A 22,500-nucleotide genomic window follows, 5' to 3' on the forward strand; every position below is an offset into this window, starting at 1 on the left:
TAAAATTTATAATTACGCCGATGTACGGAGATTTCTTTCGACCAGCAAGACGGCCATTTCGTGTCGCCAGTAGGCCGACCTAGCCAAGCCAGCTACTCTCTCAAGCTTCTACCAGCCACTACATTATTCACTGGTCAGTCTCTTTGTATTAGTGTTTATCTGCTTATTTGCATCACTCCCGAGGGGTAGACCCGAGTTTGCAAAGTAAGCCAGCAACCAGTCTGTGGTGGGGGAGTCAGAACAACCCAGTCAGTCCAGCCTAGCCTACTCCATCCAGCTTTTGCCTGCCAAGCCAGCTTTCCACCCCTGCTGTGCTCATCGTGAGAAGTTATCAATCTATTCTGTGTGAAGGGTTAAGATAAGCCAAGCCACCCAGCAACTAACCCAGGTTTCTTACCCCAGTACTCAAGCAAGCCATGTAGGTACAGTCTTCATCGCTTTGTGTTCAAGCTCCAAGCCATTCTGAGTGCTCTTTTTCATCCTTCTGGTGTTGTGGTAATTCGTGGGTTTGTTTTTAAGCCAGCTGGCTTAGAATATCTTTGCGCCAGTGTGGGTGTCCCCAGTGAGGCTTACACCGTTCTTCCCATAGGCCCACTCACTCACCACACGGTCACCACTGCCCGGCCTCAGACGTCTCACTCAGCCATTAACCCACTCACCCAACCTCTACCATTGTTTTGGTAATCTTACTACAGGTACTAGCACCATATTTTAAGGACCACATAGGGGGTCAAGAGCAAGAGTGTGTTTCACGCCACCATTGAAAGCCTCCTGTGTGAAGTCTATCGTCGATGTAAGCGCAATTCTACGATCACGTGAGGACAGTAGCCAGCCACGAGACGATAGCCTCCATCCTTCCACCTCATTCTTCATCAAGGCGTTACAGCGATAATATTTTTCATAGAGACATTTGCGAGTGTTGAGACATTTCTTTTGTGTTCCAATGATTTTTCTTAGTGACATTCAGTGACTCTTGATTAGACTCAGTGTTTATTATATACTGTTTGCAATAATTTTTTTCCCTTCTTAATTCAGTGTTAATTTCCGTGCATTAATGCATGTCTGTTGTGTTGTGCGTCCTTTTTTATACACTTGAAGTAAGTACCTGGTGTTTTTCCTTTGTTGTGTGTGCAACATATAAGCAGTATAAAACTTGTGTTACACAATCACCTTGTGTTCATAGTGTTGCAGTGAAGTAATTCAGTAATTTATTACCTTGTATTCTGCATCACAACTCAGTGTTGTCTGTTATATTTTCCTCCCAGTATTTGTGTATTCTTGTTTTGTTTTCTCTGTGTGTGTTGAACATTTTTTTGTGTTAATTCCTTTCATTTAGCCAGTGTCTAATTTGTCTTATTTCCACAGACAATAGTGCCATTGTTTTGTGCAAGCAAGAAAATTAATTATTATCAAAGTTTTTCACACATCAAATTTCATAGCAAGAAAATTCTAGTATTGTGTTTATGTTGATGTGTTGTGTTCTGCATCACTGTAAGTGTTCAAGCTTTTTTTGTTCTGTGTTTTAGCACCTATTATTTTTCATGTTTTATTGAACAAATTCACTCTTAGTGCAGTTTTTAAGTTGTTCATTTAAAGTAAATTGTTCTTTGCTTGTTAAGTGTTGTTTAAGTTGCAGTTAAGAGTTAAAGTGTTCACTCAGTTCATTCCTTGACAATAATATTTTCTTGTAAACAGTGTTTTCTTGTGTGTGTATTTTTTTTTATTATTGCACATTGACTCATTTTGCAATAATCCTTGTGCAAACATTGTGTTGTCAGTAAAATTTTTCTTGCAGAAATTTTGTGTAGTGTTGTGCAATACTTTTTGATTAGCAATTATTATTTGCAATATTGCTACAGTTTATTTCAGTGCAGTTTATTATGCTCTGTTCTGTGCATAATATTTTATTCTTTCTGTGCCATTTTATTTTATTTCAGTGAATTGTTCCCGGTTTGTTTTATTTTGCACAAGCTTTATTGAGTCCATTTTAACATTTTTGATTTATTTTATCATTTTATTATTGTTTTTCCCTATTGCATTGAGAGTAAAGACAACTCACTGTGCCATTCATTCAATTTAAAGTAAAGTTGAGCAAATTAGATTTGAGTAAAGTACAAGTTCTCTTGATTTTCAAAGTGTTGTTTATTCAGTTGAGTATTATCTTTTGTGACTGTGAGTTTCCTTGCTTAAAGTGTGACCTGTCAATTTTTAATTACTTATGCAGAATAGTTAAGCATTTTCTTTCCATTTAAGTTCACTGTGTTGTGTGTTCCTCAGTTACATTTTCTTTTGTTTCTCTAAATTCTTGTTTTACATTTTGCAAATATGTCCCAGTCACTTTTGAATGTTCACTTAGTGTATCATGCCAGTCAAAGTCAATATGAATCAGTCCACAGTACCAATATTCCCTTACTGACTGAAAGACAATGCCTAACCCTTGAGCAATGTATTTGTTCTCACAGCTTGTATCTGAGATCTGTTAGTGCTGCGAAATGTGAAGTTCAGATTAAGTTCCTATAGATTCGTTCATTACTTATTAACGTAGCCGAGCAGTCAGGCACTAGTAACTCTGTCACTCCCATCTGTGTTCCACCTACACCTTCAGACTTGCAGGATAGTGTTCCGTTGCCTCAAGTGTCCGGGGACACTCAAACTGCCTTGAGTGCACAGCCTATCCCTGCAATGACTGCTAGTTCAAGTAGTAGTTTCTCCACAGGGGATGCCTTGTCAGAAAACGATTACTTGAAACTAGTAATGCCATCTCTTGTTGATGTCATATGCCATCTGTTGCGGCTAGTGCTCTCACTAGAGTGTCTGTTGTTGTTCCTAATGTTCCAGATGGTGATAACGTCCTAGTTGACAGTGATTCCTGCAAGGTCAAGGGTTTATTTGTTGAACCTTCCTTACATGTTGTAAGAGACAGTAAGATCCATTTATTCCTTGCTAACACTTCGGGTCACAGTGTTCGTCTCAGAGCAAATACCAATCTCATTGACCTAGTTCACTATCCTTACCCTGTCCAAGTACAGGATGACATGCCACCTGACCAGTGGGTCGGTGTTATTTCAACAGGGAAGACCTTATCCACTCCACTGGATCAATCCATTCCACCAGTTGAGGAGAAACACTTAGCTCCCACTGACTTCCCAGACGAAGTCAAGCGTTTGTTGACTTTGTTGAACAAACGTCATAAAGCCATTGCCTTACCAGGTGAGAAGATGGGTATAACGAGCTTATTGTCTCATTGTATTCCACTTGAACCTGGTACTAGACCTATCTATATACCTGCATACACAATGCTGCATTCCCAAGTTGCTGTCGCAGAAGAATTGATCAATCAAATGCTCGATGATGGAGTTATTGCACATAGCAATTCACCCTGGAATGCACCCTTAATCCTACTGCCTAAGAAGGACGGTACTTGGCGCCCGGTGATTGACTTTAGAAAGTTAAATGTGAAAACTATTCCAGATCGCTTCCCACTTCCTGTACTAGGTGATCTTTTACGCAATATCGGAGATAACAAAGTCTTCTCGACCCTGGACTTGTTACAAGGGTTTTGGAAAGTCCCTCTTCATGAGGACAGCCAAGAGTTAACCGCATTCTCTACTCCCACAGGTCATTATCACTTCCTTCGAATGGCTTTTGGATTACGATCCTCTCCTATCACGTTCTCTAGACTCATGACCAATATCTTTAGAGGTCTTATAGGTAAAGCACTTATCGTGTACTTAGATGACGTAATCGTCATGTCCGAAGATGTGGATACACACCTGAAAAGATTTGATATAGTACTTGGTAAGCTTGAAGAAGCCAATTTGAAGATCAAACTGTCTAAATGTCAATTTTTCATATCAGAAATTAAGTTTCTTGGTCACGTAGTCACTCCTAGAGGGGTTACGACTGATCAAAGTAAAGTAACGGCAGTACTAAATTTTCCATCCCCCAAAACTGCTGATGCTGTAAGATCCTTTGTGGGTCTAGCAGGTATCTACAGATCTTTCATTGCTAATTTTTATCTTCAATAGCAGCTCCACTAACTGAATTGCTTAAGAAAGATGCTCCTTTCGTTTGGACCTTCCGTCAAGAAAGAGCATTCCAGACACTGAAAGAAAAGCTAACGTCCACTCCTATTTTGAAATTCCCAGATTTTTCTAAGCCCTTCTATCTGACAACTGATGCTAGTTCAATTGGCATAGGTGCCGTACTAGCTCAGAAGACTGATAGCAAGTACAACGCAGTTGCCTTTGCTAGCCGAGTCCTTATGAAGGCTGAACGTAATTATACAGTAATGGAGCAAGAAGCTTTAGCAATAGTATGGTCTTTAAAGCACTTCCGAGACATTATTTACCAGTACCCTGTTCATGTCTTGACAGACCATGCACCACTGATACCATTATTCCAGAATAAACAACTTACTGGAAGGTTAGCCAGATGGACCTTGACTATCCAAGAGTTCAATCCCACTTTTGAACATTTACCTGGTAAGTCAAATGTAGTCGCAGATGCTTTATCATGACACGTTAGCGTAGTTACTGCAGATCCTCCATTTACTGCAGAGGATGTAAAGAATGCACAAAGAACAGATCCCATGTGGTCTGGTGTGATTCGATTCCTGCTCCAGGAAGATCTTATTCTTACTGTGAAGCCACCAGCACCCATTAGTGACTTTGCAATGAGCCAGGAATTACTGTACCGAACAGCCGAGTTGGGTACTCCAAGTAGAAGAGTGTACCAGTTAGTAATTCCACAGTCACTAGTGAACGTAGCTCTACAGCTAGTTCATGATGCACCAGGTGTTGCACACCCTGGTATGGATCGTTCTGTGAAACAAGCCAGAATGAAATACTTTTGGCCATGTATGGAAACTGACATTTCAGAGTATGTTAAGAAATGCAGTGTTTGTATGCAACATAAAGGAAATGTCAATGGTCCTAATCCAATCCAAGTGTACCCAACCACTAGCAAACCGTGGGAAAGAGTTGCCCTTGACTTGTTAACCAATTTTAAATGTTCCCTCCAAGGCAACAAACATCTGTGTGTTATGGTAGACCATTTCACCAGATATTGTGAGTTAGTTCCTATTGCAGATAAGACTGCAAAGACAGTAGCTAAAGCGTTTAAAGAACGCATTATCTGCAGGCATACCACCCCTAAGTCCTTAGTAACAGATAATGGAGGTGAATTCTGTAATGAGATTCTTGAAAATTTGTGTACTTTATACAAGATCTCTAAATCCACCATTGTTCCTCATCATCCTGCCAGCAATGGGTTAGCTGAACGAACCAATAAGAAAGTACTTGATGTCCTGAGAGCCACTATCAACCCCAATAGTGAAACTTGGGATGAAGTTATACCAGATGTCCAATGTGCCATAAATTCTGCTTACAATGCTTCCATAGGTGATACTCCACATTATGCATTGTATGGTGTAGACAAGCGTGTACCCTATGAGTTGTTATATTCCACTCCAAAACCTAATTACAACCCTGATGATTTCGTAGCAACTCGTACCAGCTTAGCTCAAAGTGTTTTTATAAGAATCTGTGAAACACTTCATAAATCAACAGCAGAATTTACTAGAGTTACTAATAGCCGTGCTAAGCCATCAAAAGTTAAAGTAGGTTCAAGAGTAATGCTGACAAATTTCAACAAAACATCCGAAATGCCTAAGCTCGATCAAAAGTTTGTCGGACCTTATCGAGTTGTAGAACATATCTCTGGTAATAAGTATAAGGTTAGAGAAATTAGTACTGGTAAGTATAAAGAATTGCATTTAGATCATATGAAATTAGTATGCGATGTTGATGATATTGCTACCCAGACTAATGTGACAGATGCTGAAAACCCTCTTGACTCTGTACCCTCTACCTCAAATACTCAGATAATCAACCTGAATGTCGTTACTCTTTGCGTACTCGACAAGTAATGAGAAACCCACAAGTATCTTTTGTAGATACTCGTTCAGATCTCCCTCAGTTAAGGCATGTGTTAGCCATTGCAGAGGAATTCGATCCTCCCAGAGATGATAACCATTCTACATATGTAAACCTCACCTCGCAGAATTGGGTTTAAATGTACATAGTCTGTATAACTAGATGTCCGAGATGAAGGAAATTGTCAACTGTTTGTTATTAACTGATCAGTTTCAGAATTTTTTTTTTTCGTGTTCACGTTTCCTCCGTGTTCTGAGAATTTGACAGTAATGATCTGAGTGCGCACCAGATGCCTTTGCTGTTAATTTCACCTTGTACATATATATTTATTCTTCCTCAGAATCCATAGAGTGCATGAATACAGATCGATCGATCAATTCCATCCCATATTGTACAATGAATTGTTCTTGTAAGTCGTAATGCATTACGTTAAAAGTGATTACGTTAACACCCGTTACATAAGACTCATTATGTTAACATCCATTATGATACCATCCATTAGTTCTAAGTTATATATGACTTTGTTATTGTATAGAATCAGCCCAGAACCACCTGCCTGTTCAGCCTATAGTATAGTAGTGTATGTCGAGACGACATACGTAACATGACCGAGCTGTCAGCATAGTTGCTGATCCCCCTTATATGTGTTGTATAGTGTATCATAGTACCATCCATGTGCTTTATATAGAAGATCCCTTTTAGGCCGAGTGACTGTTTGTGTGACGTCACGGGATGCGCATGTGTACGTTCGTACCTCTGCCTCCCTCTCAGTCGGCGTGTAGACATAGGCAGAACAAGGCAGGCTGGGCTCCATCTCCCATTACCACAGTCTGACAATATAGCGTTACCATCCAACAAGTGTGTCTACCTTCAACCCTCAAATCTCCTTTAAGAACCTCTACGACAATAGTATTGGTGGTGGTAGTGGTAGTGGTGGTATTGATAGTGGTAGTGATAGTGGTGGTAGTGATGGTGGTGGTGGTGGTAATGATGGTGGTAGTGATAGTGGTGGTAGTGATAGTATTGGTGGTGGTGGTGGTGGTAGTGGTGGTAGTGATGGTGGTAGCGATAGTGGTGATAGTGGTTGGGGTGGTAGTGATAGTGATGGTGGTGAGTATGAAGCTGAAAATAGTGACACAGCAAATTCATTAACAATATCAATAATAATAAAAGTAAAACGCACGCACACACACACGCACACACACACACACACACACACACACACACACACACACACACACACACACACACACACACACACACACACACACACACACACACACACACACACAAGAAACGTGGAGGGCTATGGTGGTACTGGAAAACCTCATGTACCAACATGTAAGGAACACTACCAGAGAGAGAGGAGAGGATGAACCAGCGAGACTGGACCTAGTATTCACCTTGAGTAGTGCAGATATTGAGAACCCATATGAAAGACCTCTGGGGGCCAGTGATAGTGTAGTTTTAAGCTTCGAATGCATAGTAGAGCCACAAGTGGAGGGGGGAGCAGGAAGGGCTGGACGAATGAAGCCAAAACAACAAGAAAGGGGACTACACGGGAATGAGGAACTTCCTGAACGGGGTTCAGTGGGACAGAGAACTGGCAGGGAAGTCAGTAGACAAGATGATGGAATATGTGGCAACAATATGCAAGGAAGCTGAGGAGAGGTTTGTACCCAAGGGTAACAGGAATTATGAAAAAGCCAGGATGAGCCCATGGTTCACCCAAAGGTGCAGGGAGGCAAAAACCAAGTGTGCTAGGGATTGGAAGAAGTATAGAAGGCAAAGGACCCAGGAGAGTAAGGAGAGCAGTCGTAGAGCCAGGAATGAATATGCACATGTAAGAAGGGAGGCCCAACGACAATATGAGAACGACATAGCAGCGAAAGCCAAATCTGAACCAAAACTGTTATATAATCACATCAGGAGGAATACAACAGTCAAGGACCAGGTAATCAGGCTGAGGAAGGAAGGAGGAGAGGTCACAAAAAACGACCACGCACAAAAAACGACCACGAAGTATGTGAGGAGCTCAACAGGAGATTCAAAGAAGTGTTCACAAAGGAGACAGAAGGGCCTCCAGAAAGGCAGAGAGGTGGGGTACACCATCAAGTGTTGGACACAGTACACACAAGAGGCTGTTAAAAGCGAGCTAGACACCTCAAAGGCGAGGGGGCCAGATAACATCTCTCCATGGGTCCTTAGAGAGAGAGGGAGCAGAGGCGCTTTGTGTATCACTAACAACTCACTTCAAGACATCTATCGAAACAGGACGACTACTGGAAGTATGGAAGACAGGAAATGTAGTCCCAATTTTTAAAAAAAGGAGACAGAAACGAAGCATTGAACTACAGACCACTGTCACTGACATGTATAGTATACAAGATCATGGAGAAAATTTTCAGAAGAGTGGTGGAGCACCTAGAAAGGAATGATCTTATCAGCGACAGTCAGCACGGTTTCAGGGACGGGAAATCCTGTGTCACAAACCTACTGGAGTTCTATGACAGGGTGACGGCAGTAAGACAAGAGAGGGGTGGGTAGATTGCATTTTCTTGGACTGTAAGAAGGCGTTTGACACAGTTCCACGCAAGAGATTATTGCAGAAGCTGGAGGACCAAGCAGGGATAACAGGGAAGGCACGACAGTGGATCTGGGAATACTTGTCAGGAAGACAACAGCGAGTCATGGTACGTGGCGAGGTGTCAGAGTGGGCGCCGGTAACGAGCGGTATGCCACAGGGGTCAGTCCTAGGACCTGTTTGTTTCTGGTATTTGTGAACGACTTGACGGAAGGAATAGACTCCGAAGTGTCCCTGTTTGCAGATGACGTGAAATTAATGAGAAGAATTCAATCGGACGAAGACCAGGCAGAACTACAGAGGGATCTGGACAGACTGCAGGCCTGGTCCAGAAAATGGCTCCTGGAGTTCAACCCCACCAAGTGCAGTCATGAAGATTGAAGAAAGGCAAAGAAGACCACAGACGGAGTACAGTCTAGGGGGATAGAGCCTACAAACCTCACTCAAGGTAAAGGTGTGAGTATAACACCGGGAACATCTCATGAGGCGCACATCAACCAAATAACTGTTGCAGCATATGGGCGCCTAGCAAACCTCAGAACAGCATTCCGACAACTACATAAGGAGTCATTCAGGACCCTGTACACAGTGTACGTTAGGCCCATATTGGAGTATGTGGCACCAGTTTGGAACCCTCACCTAGCCAAGCACGTAAAGAAACTTGAGAAAGGGCAAAGGTTTGCAACAAGACTAGTCCCAGAGCTACGGGGTATGTCATACGAGGAGAGCTTAAGGGAAATCGACCTGACGACACTGGAAGACAGGAGAGTTGTCAGAAAGGAATAGCCTGGGTAGTGATGTAGTGGAGGCAGGATCCATACATAGCTTTAAGAAGAGGTATGATAAAACTCAAGGGGGCTGGAAGAGTGACCGAGTAGCGGCCAGGTGAAGACGCGGGGCCAGGAGCTGTGACTCGACCCCCGCAACCACAACTAGGTGAGTACACACACACACACTACATGACTGACTCCCTCCTGTCAAGGCTGACGGACTGGCCACTTCAATAACTTCTACTGTCTCAACTTTCAAAATCTCCTGTACTCGACTGACGAAGGCTGCTGAGCGGGCGAAATGTCTCAGCAATAAAGGCATCCAAGTGTGGCACATGAGTCTTTCCCGTCACACGAGAGAACCAGCTCTTATACCCCTTGAGAAATTTTGAGGAGACATTATCAGGACGTGCAAATTACCTGAAAGCATTATTAGGGTAGATGAGGGAGAGAGCATTAACCCTGAGATTATCAGAGTGCATCCCTGACGGGTTTAACGCTTATATGTAAATGTTTTAATACGATTAAGCAACAGAGAGAGAGAGAGAGAGAGAGAGAGAGAGAGAGAGAGAGAGAGAGAGAGAGAGACTGAGCTCTACTCTTTTAGACGCCGACGTCTATATTTACGCTACTGTGTAGGTTGACAAGTAGAAGCAACTGAAGTAGGTAAGAAAATGATCATTCAAAGCACAGTTTCTAAATTAATCAAAGTGATTTCTAAATTAATCAAAGCACAGTTTTTAAATTAATCAAAACACCGCCTCGAATTCTAACCCCACATACACAGATCAGTACAAACAATCGTAAGATTAAGCACTACTTTCACCACCATTACTGACAGACAAAGACAGACACACACAGACAGACACAGACAGACACAGAGAGACACAGACAGACATAGAGAGACAGACAAAGACAGGCAGACACAGACAGACAGACAGACAGACAGACAGACAGACAGACAGACAGACACAGACAGACAGACAGACACAGAGAGACACAGAGAGACACAGAAAGACACAGACAGACACAGACAGACACAGAAAGATACAGACAGACACAGACAGACACAGACAGACATAGAGAGACAGACAAAGACAGACAGACACAGTCAGACAGACAGACAGACAGACAGACACAGACAGACAGACAGACAGACAGAGACAGACAGACACAGACAGACAGACAGACAGTCAGACAGACACAGACAGACACAAACACAGACAGACAGACAGACATAGACACAGACACAGACAAACAGACACACAGACAAAGACGATAATAAGGAAACAAGCTCAGGTGTGTACTGAAAAAAACGGAAGTCAGGCGGAGAATATTGTTCCCAGAGTGAGACATTGATGACTTTGAAGCAGGTAAGATGGCAGGCTGGCAGGCAGGCTGGCAGGCTGGCAGGCTGGCAGACAGATAGCCTGGCAGGCTAGCAGGCAGGCAGGTTGGTAGGCAGACAGGCTGGCAGGTATGCAGGCTGGCAGATAGGATGGCAGGCAGGCAGGTAGGCAGACAGGTAGGCAGGCAGGCATTTAGAAAGGAAGGAACTAAGGGAGGAAGGCAGGCAGGCAGGTAGGAAATTAAGAAGACAATCAAGCAGGTTAGAAGGCAGGAAGATAGAAAGGCAGGAAGATAGAAAGGCAGGAAGATAGAAAGGCAGGAAGATAGAAAGGCAGGAAGATAGAAAGGCAGGAAGATGGAAAGGCAGGCAAGAGGGCAGGTATGGAAGGCACGAAGAAGAAGAAGAATTTTTTTTAATATATAAATTAGATATATGTTGTAGGCACTGTGCCACTAGAGATCCAAGGTCAGAACTGTGCCACGAGAGATCCCAGGTCAGAACTGTGCCACGACAGACCCCAGGCCAGAACTGTGCCACGAGAAATCCCAGGCCAGAACTGTGCCACGAGAGACCCCAGGCCAGAACTGTGCCACGAGAGATCCCAAGTCAGAACTGTGCCACGAGAGACCCCAGGCCAGAACTGTGCCACGAGAGATCCCAGGCCAGAACTGTGCCAGGAGAGATCCCAGGCCAGAACTGTGCCACGAGAGATCCCAGGTCAGAACTGTGCGACGAGAGATCCCAGGTCAGAACTGTGCCACGAGAGATCCCAGGCCAGAACTGTGCCAGGACAGATCCCAGGTCAGAACTGTGCCACGAGAGATCCCAGGCCAGAACTGTGCCACGAGAGATCCCAGGTCAGAACTGTGCCACGAGAGATCCCAGGTCAGAACTGTGCCACGAGAGATCCCAGGCCAGAACTGTGCCAGGAGAGATCCCAGGTCAGAACTGTGCCACGAGAGATCCCAGGCCAGAACTGTGCCACGAGAGATCCCAGGCCAGAACTGTGCCACGAGAGATCCCAGGTCAGAACTGTGCCACGAGAGATCCCAGGCCAGAACTGTGCCAGGAGAGATCCCAGGCCAGAACTGTGCCACGAGAGATCCCAGGCCAGAACTGTGCCACGAGAGATCCCAGGCCAGAACTGTGCCACGAGAGATCCCAGGTCAGAACTGTGCCACGAGAGATCCCAGGTCAGAACTGTGCCACGAGAGACCCCAGGTCAGAACTGTGCCATGAGAGACCCCAGGCCAGAACTGTGCCACGAGAGATCCCAGGCCAGAACAGTGCCACGAGAGATCCCAGGCCAGAACTGTGCCAGGAGAGATCCCAGGCCGGAACTGTGCCAGGAGAGACCCCAGGCCAGAACTGTGCCACGAGATATCCCAGGACAGAACTGTGCCACGAGAGACCCCAGGCCAGAACTGTGCCACGAGAGATCCCAGGCCAGAACTGTGCCACGAGAGATCCCAGGCCAGAACTGTGCCACGAGAGATCCCAGGCCAGAACTGTGCCACGAGAGATCCCTGGCCAGAACTGTGCCACGAGAGATCCCCGGCCAGAACTGTGCCACGAGAGATCCCAGGCCAGAACTGTGCCAGGAGAGATCCAAGGTCAGAACTGTGCCACGAGAGATCCCAGGCCAGAACTGTGCCACGAGAGATCCCAGGTCAGAACTGTGCCACGAGAGATCCCAGGTCAGAACTGTGCCACGAGAGATCCCAGGCCAGAACTGTGCCACGAGAGATCCCAGGCCAGAACTGTGCCAGGAGAGATCCCAGGCCAGAACTGTGCCACGAGAGATCCCAAGTCAGAACTGTGCCACGAGAGATCCCAGGTCAGAACTGTGCCACGAGAGACCCCAGGCCAGAACTGTGCCACGAGAGATCCCAGGCCAGAACTGTGCCACGAGAGATCCCAGGCCAGAACTGTGCCACCAGAGATCCCAGGCCAGAACTGTGCCAGGAGAGATCCCAAGCCAGAACTGTGCCAGGAGAGATCCCAGGTCAGAACTGTGCCACGAGAGATCCCAGGCCAGAACTGTGCCACGAGAGATCCCAGGTCAGAACTGTGCCACGAGAGATCCCAGGTCAGAACTGTGCCACGAGAGATCCCAGGCCAGAACTGTGCCACGAGAGATCCCAGGCCAGAACTGTGCCAGGAGAGATCCCAGGCCAGAACTGTGCCACGAGAGATCCCAGGTCAGAACTGTGCCACGAGAGATCCCAGGTCAGAACTGTGCCACGAGAGACCCCAGGCCAGAACTGTGCCACGAGAGATCCCAGGCCAGAACTGTGCCACGAGAGATCCCAGGCCAGAACTGTGCCACCAGAGATCCCAGGCCAGAACTGTGCCAGGAGAGATCCCAAGCCAGAACTGTGCCACGAGAGATCCCAGATCAGAACTGTGCCACGAGAGATCCCAGGCCAGAACTGTGCCACGAGAGATCCCAGGCCAGAACTGTGCCACGAGACATCCCAGGCCAGAACTTAATAACAATTTATGGGTATTTATCAGTTGGAGAGAATATTTAGTCAGTGACGAGGATATTTAGTCAGTGGCGGCGATATTTAGTCAGTGGTGAGGATAATTAGTCAGTGGCGAGGATATTTAGTCAGTGGCGAGGATATTTAGTCAATGGCGAGGATATTTAGTCAGTGGCGAGGATATTTAATCATTAGGGAGAAAATTTAGTTATTGGCGATGATATTTAGTCAGTAGCGAGGATATTTAATCAGTGGCGAGGATATTTAATCAGTGGCGACGATATTTAGTCAATGGCGAGGATATTTAGTCAGTGGCGAGGATATTTAATCAGTGACGAGAATATTTAATCAGTGGCGACGATATTTAGTCAGTGGCGAGGATATTTAATCAGTGGCGAGGATATTTAATCAGTGGCGAAGATATTTAGTCAGTAGCGAGAATATTTAATCAGTGGCGAGGATATTTAGTCAATGGCGAGGATATTTAGTCAGTGGCGAGGATATTTAGTCAGTAGCGAGGATATTTAATCAGTAGCGAGGATATTTAATCAGTGGCGAGGATATTTAGTCAATGGCGACGATATTTAATCAGTGGCGAGGATATTTAATCAGTAGCGAGGATATTTAGTCAATGGCGACGATATTTAATCAGTGGCGAGGATATTTAATCAGTAGCGAGGATATTTAGTCAGTGGCGACGATATTTAGTCAGTGGCTACGATATTTAGCCAGTAGCGAAGATATTTAATCAGTGGCGAGGATATTTATTCAGTGGCGAGATTATTTAGTCAGTGGCGACGATATTTAAGTGGCGAGGATATTTAGTCAGTGACGACGATATTTAATCAGTGACGACGATATTTAGTCAGTGGCGACGATATTTAATCAGTGGCGAGGATATTTAGTCAGTGGCGAGGATATTTAATCAGTGGCGAGGATATTTAGTCAGTGGCGAGGATATTTAGTAGGTGGCGACGATATTTAATCAGTGGCGAGGATATTTAGTCAGTGGCGACGATATTTAATCAGTGGCGACGATATTTAATCAGTGGCGAGGATATTTAGTCAGTGGCGAGGATATTTAGTCAGTGGCGAGGATATTTAGTCAGTGGCGAGGATATTTAGTCAGTGGCGAGGATATTTAGTCAATGGCGAGGATATTTAATCAGTGGCAAGGATATTTAGTCAGTGGCGAGGATATTTAATCAGTGGCGACGATATTTAACCAGTGGTGAGGATATTTAGTCAGTGGCGAGGATATTTAGTCAGTGGCGAGAATATTTAATCAGTAGCGAGAAAATTTATTCAGTGGCGAGGATATTTAGTCAGTGGCGAGGATATTTAGTCAGTGGAGAGGATATTTAGTCAGTGGCGAGGGTATTTAATTAGTGGCCAGGATATTTAGTCAGTGGCGAGGATATTTAGTCAGTGGCGAGGATATTTAGTCAGTGGCGAGGGTATTTAATTAGTGGCGAGGATATTTAGTCAGTGGCGAGGATATTTAGTCAGTGGCGAGGGTATTTAGTCAGTGGCGAGGGTATTTAGTCAGTGGCGAGGGTATTAATTAGTGGCGAGGATATTTAGTCAGTGGCGAGGATATTTAGTCAGTGGAGAGGATATTTAGTCAGTAGCGAGGGCATTTAATTAGTGGCGAGGATATTTAGTAAGTGGCGAGGATATTTAGTCAGTGGCGAGGGTATTAATTAGTGGCGAGGATATTTAGTCAGTGGCGAGGATATTTAGTCAGTGGCGAGGGTATTTAGTCAGTGGCGAGGGTATTTAGTCAGTGGCGAGGGTATTAATTAATGGCGAGGATATTTAGTCAGTGGCGAAGATATTTAGTCAGTGGCGAGGGTATTTAGTCAGTGGCGAGGGTATTAATTAGTGGCGAGGATATTTAGTCAGTGGCGAGGATATTTAGTCAGTGGCGCGGGTATTTAATTAGTGGCGAGGATATTTAGTCAGTGGCGACGATATTTAATCAGTGGCGACGATATTTAATCAGTGGCGAGGATATTTAGTCAGTGGCGAGGATATTTAGTCAGTGGCGAGGATATTTAGTCAGTGGCGAGGATATTTAGTCAGTGGCGAGGATATTTAATCAGTGGCAAGGATATTTAGTCAGTGGCGAGGATATTTAATCAGTGGCGACGATATTTTACCAGTGGTGAGGATATATAGTCAGTGGAGAGGATATTTAGTTAGTGGCGAGAATATTTAATCAGTAGCGAGAAAATTTATTCAGTGGCGAGGATATTTAGTCAGTGGCGAGGATATTTAGTCAGTGGAGAGGATATTTAGTCAGTGGCGAGGGTATTTAATTAGTGGCGAGGATATTTAGTCAGTGGCGAGGATATTTAGTCAGTGGCGAGGGTATTTAATTAGTGGCGAGGATATTTAGTCAGTGGCGAGGGTATTTAGTCAGTGGCGAGGGTATTTAGTCAGTGGCGAGGGTATTAATTAGTGGCGATTATATTTAGTCAGTGGCGAGGATATTTAGTCAGTGGAGAGGATATTTAGTCAGTGGCGAGGGTATTTAATTAGTGGCGAGGATATTTAGTCAGTGGCGAGGATATTTAGTCAGTGGCGAGGGTATTTAGTCAGTGGCGAGGGTATTTAGTCAGTGGCGAGGGTATTAATTAATGGCGAGGATATTTAGTCAGTGGCGAAGATATTTAGTCAGTGGCGAGGATATTTAATCAGTAGCGAGAAAATTTATTCAGTGGCGAGGATATTTAGTCAGTGGCGAGGATATTTAGTCAGTGGAGAGGATATTTAGTCAGTGGCGAGGGTATTTAATTAGTGGCGAGGATATTTAGTCAGTGGCGAGGATATTTAGTCAGTGGCGAGGGTATTTAATTAGTGGCGAGGATATTTAGTCAGTGGCGAGGGTATTTAGTCAGTGGCGAGGGTATTTAGTCAGTGGCGAGGGTATTAATTAGTGGCGATTATATTTAGTCAGTGGCGACGATATTTAGTCAGTGGAGAGGATATTTAGTCAGTGGCGAGGGTATTTAATTAGTGGCGAGGATATTTAGTCAGTGGCGAGGATATTTAGTCAGTGGCGAGGGTATTTAGTCAGTGGCGAGGGTATTTAGTCAGTGGCGAGGGTATTAATTAATGGCGAGGATATTTAGTCAGTGGCGAAGATATTTAGTCAGTGACGAGGATATTTAGTCAGTGGCGAGGGTATTTAATTAGTGGCGAGAAAATTTAGTCAGTGGCGAGGATATTTAGTCGGTGGCGAGGATATTTAGTCAGTGGCGAGGGTATTTAATTAGTGGCGAGAAAATTTAGTCAGTGGCGAGGATATTTAGTCAGTGGCGAGGGTATTTAATTAGTGGCGAGAAAATTTAGTCAGTGGCGAGGATATTTAGTCAGTGGCGAGGATATTTAGTCAGTGGCGAGGGTATTTAATTAGTGGCGAGAAAATTTAGTCAGTGGCGAGGATATTTAGTCAGTGGCGAGGATATTTAGTCAGTGGCGAGGGTATTTAATTAGTGGCGAGAAAATTTAGTCAGAGGCGAGGATATTTAGTCAGTGGCGAGGGTATTTAATTAGTGGCGAGAAAATTTAGTCAGTGGCGAGGATATTTAGTCAGTGGCGAGGATATTTAGTCTGTGGCGAGGATATTTAGTCAGTGGCGAGGATATTTAGTCAGTGGCGAGGATATTTAGTAAGTGGCGAGGATATTTAGTCAGTGGCGAGGATATTTAGTCAGTGGCGAGGATATTTAGTCAGTGGCGAGGATATTTAGTCAGTGGCGAGGATATTTAGTCAGTGGCGAGGATATTTAGTCAGTGGCGAGGATATTTAGTCAGTGGCGAGGATATTTAGTCAGCGGCGAGGATATTTAGTCAGTGGCGAGGATATTTAGTCAGTGGCGAGGATATTTAGTCAGTGGCGAGGATATTTAGTCAGTGGCGAGGATATTTAGTCAGTGGCGAGGATATTTAGTCAATGGCGAGAGTATTTAGTCAGTGGCGAGGATATTTAGTCAGTGGCGAGGATATTTAGTCAGTGGCGAGGATATTTAGTCAGTGGCGAGGATATTTAGTTAGTGGCGAGGATATTTATTCAGTGGCGAGGATATTTAGTCAGTGGCGAGGATATTTAGTCAGTGGCGAGAGTATTTAGTCAGTGGCGAGGATATTTAGTCAGTGGCGAGAGTATTTAGTCAGTGGCGAGAGTATTTAGTCAGTGGCGAGGATATTTAGTCAGTGGCGAGGATATTTAGTCAGTGGCGAGAGTATTTAGTCAGTGGCGAGGGTATTTAGTCAGTGGCGAGGATATTTAGTCAGTGGCGAGGATATTTAGTCAGTGGCGAGAGTATTTAGTCAGTGGCGAGGGTATTTAGTCAGTGGCGAGGATATTTAGTCAGTGGCGAGGATATTTAGTCAGTGGCGAGAGTATTTAGTCAGTGGCGAGGGTATTTAGTCAGTGGCGAGAGTATTTAGTCAGTGGCGAGGATATTTAGTCAGTGGCGAGGATATTTAGTCAGTGGCGAGAGTATTTAGTCAGTGGCGAGGGTATTTAGTCAGTGGCGAGGATATTTAGTCAGTGGCGAGGATATTTAGTCAGTGGCGAGAGTATTTAGTCAGTGGCGAGGGTATTTAGTCAGTGGCGAGGATATTTAGTCAGTGGCGAGGATATTTAGTCAGTGGCGAGGATATTTAGTCAGTGGCGAGGGTATTTAGTCAGTGGCGAGGATATTTAGTCAGTGGCGAGGATATTTAGTCAGTGGCGAGGGTATTTAGTCAGTGGCGAGGGTATTTAGTCAGTGGCGAGGGTATTTAGTCAGTGTAGTTTTATCAACCAATGTCTCGCAATGTGAAGAGCTTCAGCAAGTCATGTTTCGCTCTGTGTAAAGCTTTATTAAGTCATGTTTTGTTAAATAAGACAGTTTAAAACACACACACACACACACACACACACACACACACACACACACACACACACACACACACAGCAGAGCAAAGTTGCTGGTTATGGGGGATTTCAACCACAGGGAGATTGACTGAGAAAACCTGGAGCCACATGGGGGTCCCGAAACATGGAGAGCCAGGATGTTGGACGTGGTGCTGGAAAACCTCATGCACCAACATGTTAAGGACACTACCAGAGTGAGAGGGGAGGATGAACCAGCAAGATTGGACCTTGTGTTCACCCTGGGCAGTTCAGACATTGAGGACATCACGTATGAGAGTCCCCTAGGAGCTAGCGACCACGTGGTTCTGTGCTTTGAATATATAGTAGAGTTGCAAGTGGAGAGAGTAACAGGAGTTGAATGGGAAAAGCCTGACTATAAAAGAGGGGACTACATAGGGTTGAGGAACTTCCTGCAGGAGGTTCCGTGGGACAGAGAACTGGCAGGAAAGCCAGTAAATGAAATGATGGAATATGTAACAACAAAATGCAAGGAGGCAGTGGAAAGGTTTATTCCCAAGGGCAACAGTAACAATGGGAAGACCAGAACAAGCCCCTGGTTTACACGACGGCGTAAGGAGGCAAAAACAAAGTGCAATAGAGAATGGAAAAAGTACAGAAGGCAGAGAACACACGAAAATACGGAGATCAGTCGCAGAGACAGGAACGAGTATGCACAGGTAAGGAGGGAGGCCCAGCGACAGTATGAAAATGACATAGCATCGAAAATCAAGACTGACCCGAAACTGTTTTATAGCCACATCAGGAGGAAGACAACAGTCAAAGACCAGATGATCAGATTGAGGACAGAAGGTGGAGAACTCACAAGAAATGATCAGGAGGTATGTGAGGAGCTAAACAGGAGATATAAGGAAGTTTTTACAGTAGAGACAGGAAGAGCTGTGGGAAGACAGCACAGAAGGGAACATCAAGAGGGAATATACCAACAAGTGTTGGATGACATACGAACAACCGAGGAGGAGGTGCAGAAGCTGCTAAGTGACCTTGATACCTCAAAGGCGATGGGACCGGACAACATCTCCCCATGGGTCCTTAGAGAAGGAGCAGAGATGCTGTGCATGCCCCTAACCACAATCTTCAACACATCCCTTGAAACTGGGCAACTACATGTGAAATGGAAGACAGCAAATGTAGTCCCTATATTTAAGAAAGGAAACAGAAATGAGACACTAAATTACAGACCTGTGTCTCTGACATGTATTGTGTGCAAAGTCATGGAGAAGATTATCAGGAGGAGAGTGGTCGAACACCTGGAACTGAACAAGATTATAAATGAAAGCCAGCATGGGTTCATGGAAGGCAAATCCTGTCACAAACCTCCTGGAGTTTTATGACAAGGTAACAGAAGTAAGACACGAGAGAGAGGGGTGGGCTGATTGCATTTTCCTAGACTGCAGGAAGGCCTTTGACACAGTTCCCCACAAGAGATTAGTGCAGAAGCTGGAAGATCAGGCGCATATAACAGGGAGGGCACTGCAATGGATCAGGGAATACCTGACAGAGAGGCAACAACGAGTCATGGTACGTGAAGAGGTATCACAGTGGGCGCCTGTGACGAGCGGGGTCCCACAGGGGTCAGTTCTAGGACCAGTGCTACTTTTTATATATGCGAACGACATGATGGAAGGAATAGACTCTGAGGTGTCCCTATTCGCAGATGATGTGAAGTTGATGAGAAGAATTAAATCGGATGAGGATGAGGCAGGACTGCAAAGAGACCTGGACAGGCTGGACATGTGGTCCAGAAACTGGCTTCTCGAATTCAATCCTGCCAAATGCAAAGTCATGAAGATTGGGGAGGGGTAAAGAAGACTGCAGACAGAGTATAGGCTAGGTAGACAAAGACTACAGTCCTCACTCAGGGAGAAAGACCTTGGGGTGACCATAACACCGAGCACGTCACCGGAGGCACACATCAACCAAATAACTGCTGCAGCATACGGGCGCCTGGCAAACCTGAGAATAGCGTTCCAATACCTTAACATGGAATCGTTCAAGACACTGTACACTGTGTATGTTAGGCCCATACTGGAGTATGCAGCACCAGTCTGGAACCCACACCTGGTCAAGCACGTCAAGAAGTTAGAGAAAGTACAAAGGTTTGCAACAAGGCTAGTCCCAGAGCTCAGGGGAATGTCGTACGAGGAAAGGTTGAGGGAAATCGGACTGTCGACACTGGAGGACAGAAGGGTCAGGGGAGACATGATAACGACATACAAGATACTGCGGGGAATAGGCAAGGTGGACAGAGATAGGATGTTCCAGAGAGGGAACACAGAAAAAAGGGATCACAACTGGAAGCTGAAGACTCAGAAGAGTCACAGGGACGTTAGGAAGTATTTCTTCAGTCATAGAGTCGTCAGGAAGTGGAATAGCCTAGCAAATGAAGTAGTGGAGGCAGGAACCATACATGGTTTTAAGAAGAGGTATGACAAAGCTCAGGAAGCAGAGAGGGAGAGGACCTAGTAGCGATCAGTGAAGAGGCGGGGCCAGGAGCTGAGTCTCGACCCCTGCAACCACAATTAGGTGAGTACAATTAGGTGAGTGTACACACACACACACAAGCATGGAGAGAGAGAGGACCTAGTAGCGCTCGGTGAAGAGGCGGCGCCAGGAGCTGAGTCTCGACCCCTGCAACCACAATTAGGTGAGTACAATTAGGCGAGTGCACACACACAAACACAAACACCTCACATCAACTAACTTGCCAAGCAAGTAAGACATCAGGAAAGTTACGTAGCAAGGGGCAGGGGCGCTCATTAGCTGCCTGGCTCACGTCTGGTCACATGTTACGCTCGACAAGGACTGTAGTAAATTACACAGCTAGCCAATTAGTCAGTGTATCGATGTGTCTTGTTTACATCAAAGCTGGAAGCGTGTTTGTTCATTATTCTGGGTGATGTGTGCACATGTGGTCACATCATGAGGCGACAAGTTGATAAACGAGTCATTTATGCAATATTTGGACATCGACTCCAGGCTGAGGGACTGATTACTTCAAACTCCCCCTCATCTCCAACCTTTCTTTGCACTGGACTGAACAAGCTACTGAGGAAACGTTTCCAGGATAAAGAAACCCAAATGTTACACAAGTGCCTCATTTAGCGACAGCCTCTTCAGAAATTTCCACTTAAAATTCAGGGTGTTTCGGCGTCTCTGAGGTTCTGGCTAGTGACCCTGCTCATCCAGGAGACACCAACTGAGATGAAGAATTTAGACTTACAGTCTCGTGGCTGGAACAAGGTCCCGAAGACTCGCACACAGGACAGGAACATTATGCCGATGTTTCGGTCCATCCTGGCTGATTATCAAGTGACAACTGATAATGGTCATAACTTGTAACACCGTGACAAGAGTCCAGAAAGGATCGAAACGTCTTCATAACCTTCCTCTCCTAAGTTTAAGTCTTTGTGAAGTGACTGAAAAATTAACACACACACACACACACACACACACACACACACACACACACACACACACACACACACACACACACACACACACACACACACACACACACACACACACACACACACACACACACACACACACACACACACACACACACACACACACACACACACACACACACACACACACACACACACACACACACACACGCACACACATTTTCTTTCCGTAAGTTTATCTTTTTTTCTGAGAGTTGTGAATGAGGTACCATGTGCATAGCCCCGCCTCCTGACCTCCGACAGGTGACCTCACATGTGCCTGACTATCTAGGTCACTCCTGATCACTATGTATGCTGTTCTCTGCCGCCTCTGCATGTAGACCAAGACATATATGCAGAGTTCAAAACAGTTATTGAGGAAACTTCTCCCGAGTATAGATCTCTGCAAGATGAAGAACGACACAATGATATATAGCTCCCTGCCAGGCTGAGGGACTGATCCACCTGTCTTCTACTGTCTTCGTATATCATCTCTGTTGTGAACTGGTGAAGTCACTGGAGGGCGAAATATCTTCATATAGTTACTCAGGTGTTGCACGTGTGTCTAATTCCTCATCTTGTCGGTATTGTATTCCATCATCGTAGTGAAACTAATAAGTTTTTAGGTTACACTTACCAGTGAAGTCTTGATGTTGAGGTTAAACCACAGACAGTGACACACTGTGTCTCTTGTGTGACACAGCCCAGACTATTGTTTTTACTGTTAAGAGCATGGTAGTAGATACCTTATTAGTGTGTGTGTCAGGGGTAGAGTTATGGGTATGGTGGCAGTGTATATGGTGGGTATCAGAGCACAAAAGCAAACAGGATGGTGTGTGCGAGTATGTGTGGTGGTCAAGGAGCGCCGCGGACCAACATCTTCCTCCTACCACTGTACAACTGCTACTGATTTCTCTCGCTCACACACGCACCTCAGCCTCCTACTCTTCTTCTTCCTCCTCCTCCTCCTCCTCCTC

The 22,500-nt window shown here is 45.1% G+C and overlaps 1 protein-coding gene across 2 annotated transcripts in view; it reads right to left on the reverse strand.

The window, feature by feature from the left end:
- Positions 1-22,425, reverse strand: part of LOC128696429 (dipeptidase 1) — a 113,146-nt gene extending 90,721 nt beyond the window's left edge. Inside the window, exon 1 of one of the 2 annotated variants that reach the window (XM_070080095.1) lies at positions 22,270-22,425. The gene's annotated coding sequence lies outside the window, so the exon portion shown is untranslated. Of the gene's footprint in view, positions 1-22,160 lie in introns of both variants that reach the window. The other variant, XM_070080094.1, reaches the window with a different exon arrangement.
- Positions 22,426-22,500: the final 75 nt, after the last annotated feature.

The sequence above is a fragment of the Cherax quadricarinatus genome, unplaced genomic scaffold (assembly GCF_038502225.1).
Source record: "Cherax quadricarinatus isolate ZL_2023a unplaced genomic scaffold, ASM3850222v1 Contig145, whole genome shotgun sequence".
NCBI classification, from domain to species: Eukaryota; Metazoa; Arthropoda; class Malacostraca; order Decapoda; family Parastacidae; genus Cherax; species Cherax quadricarinatus.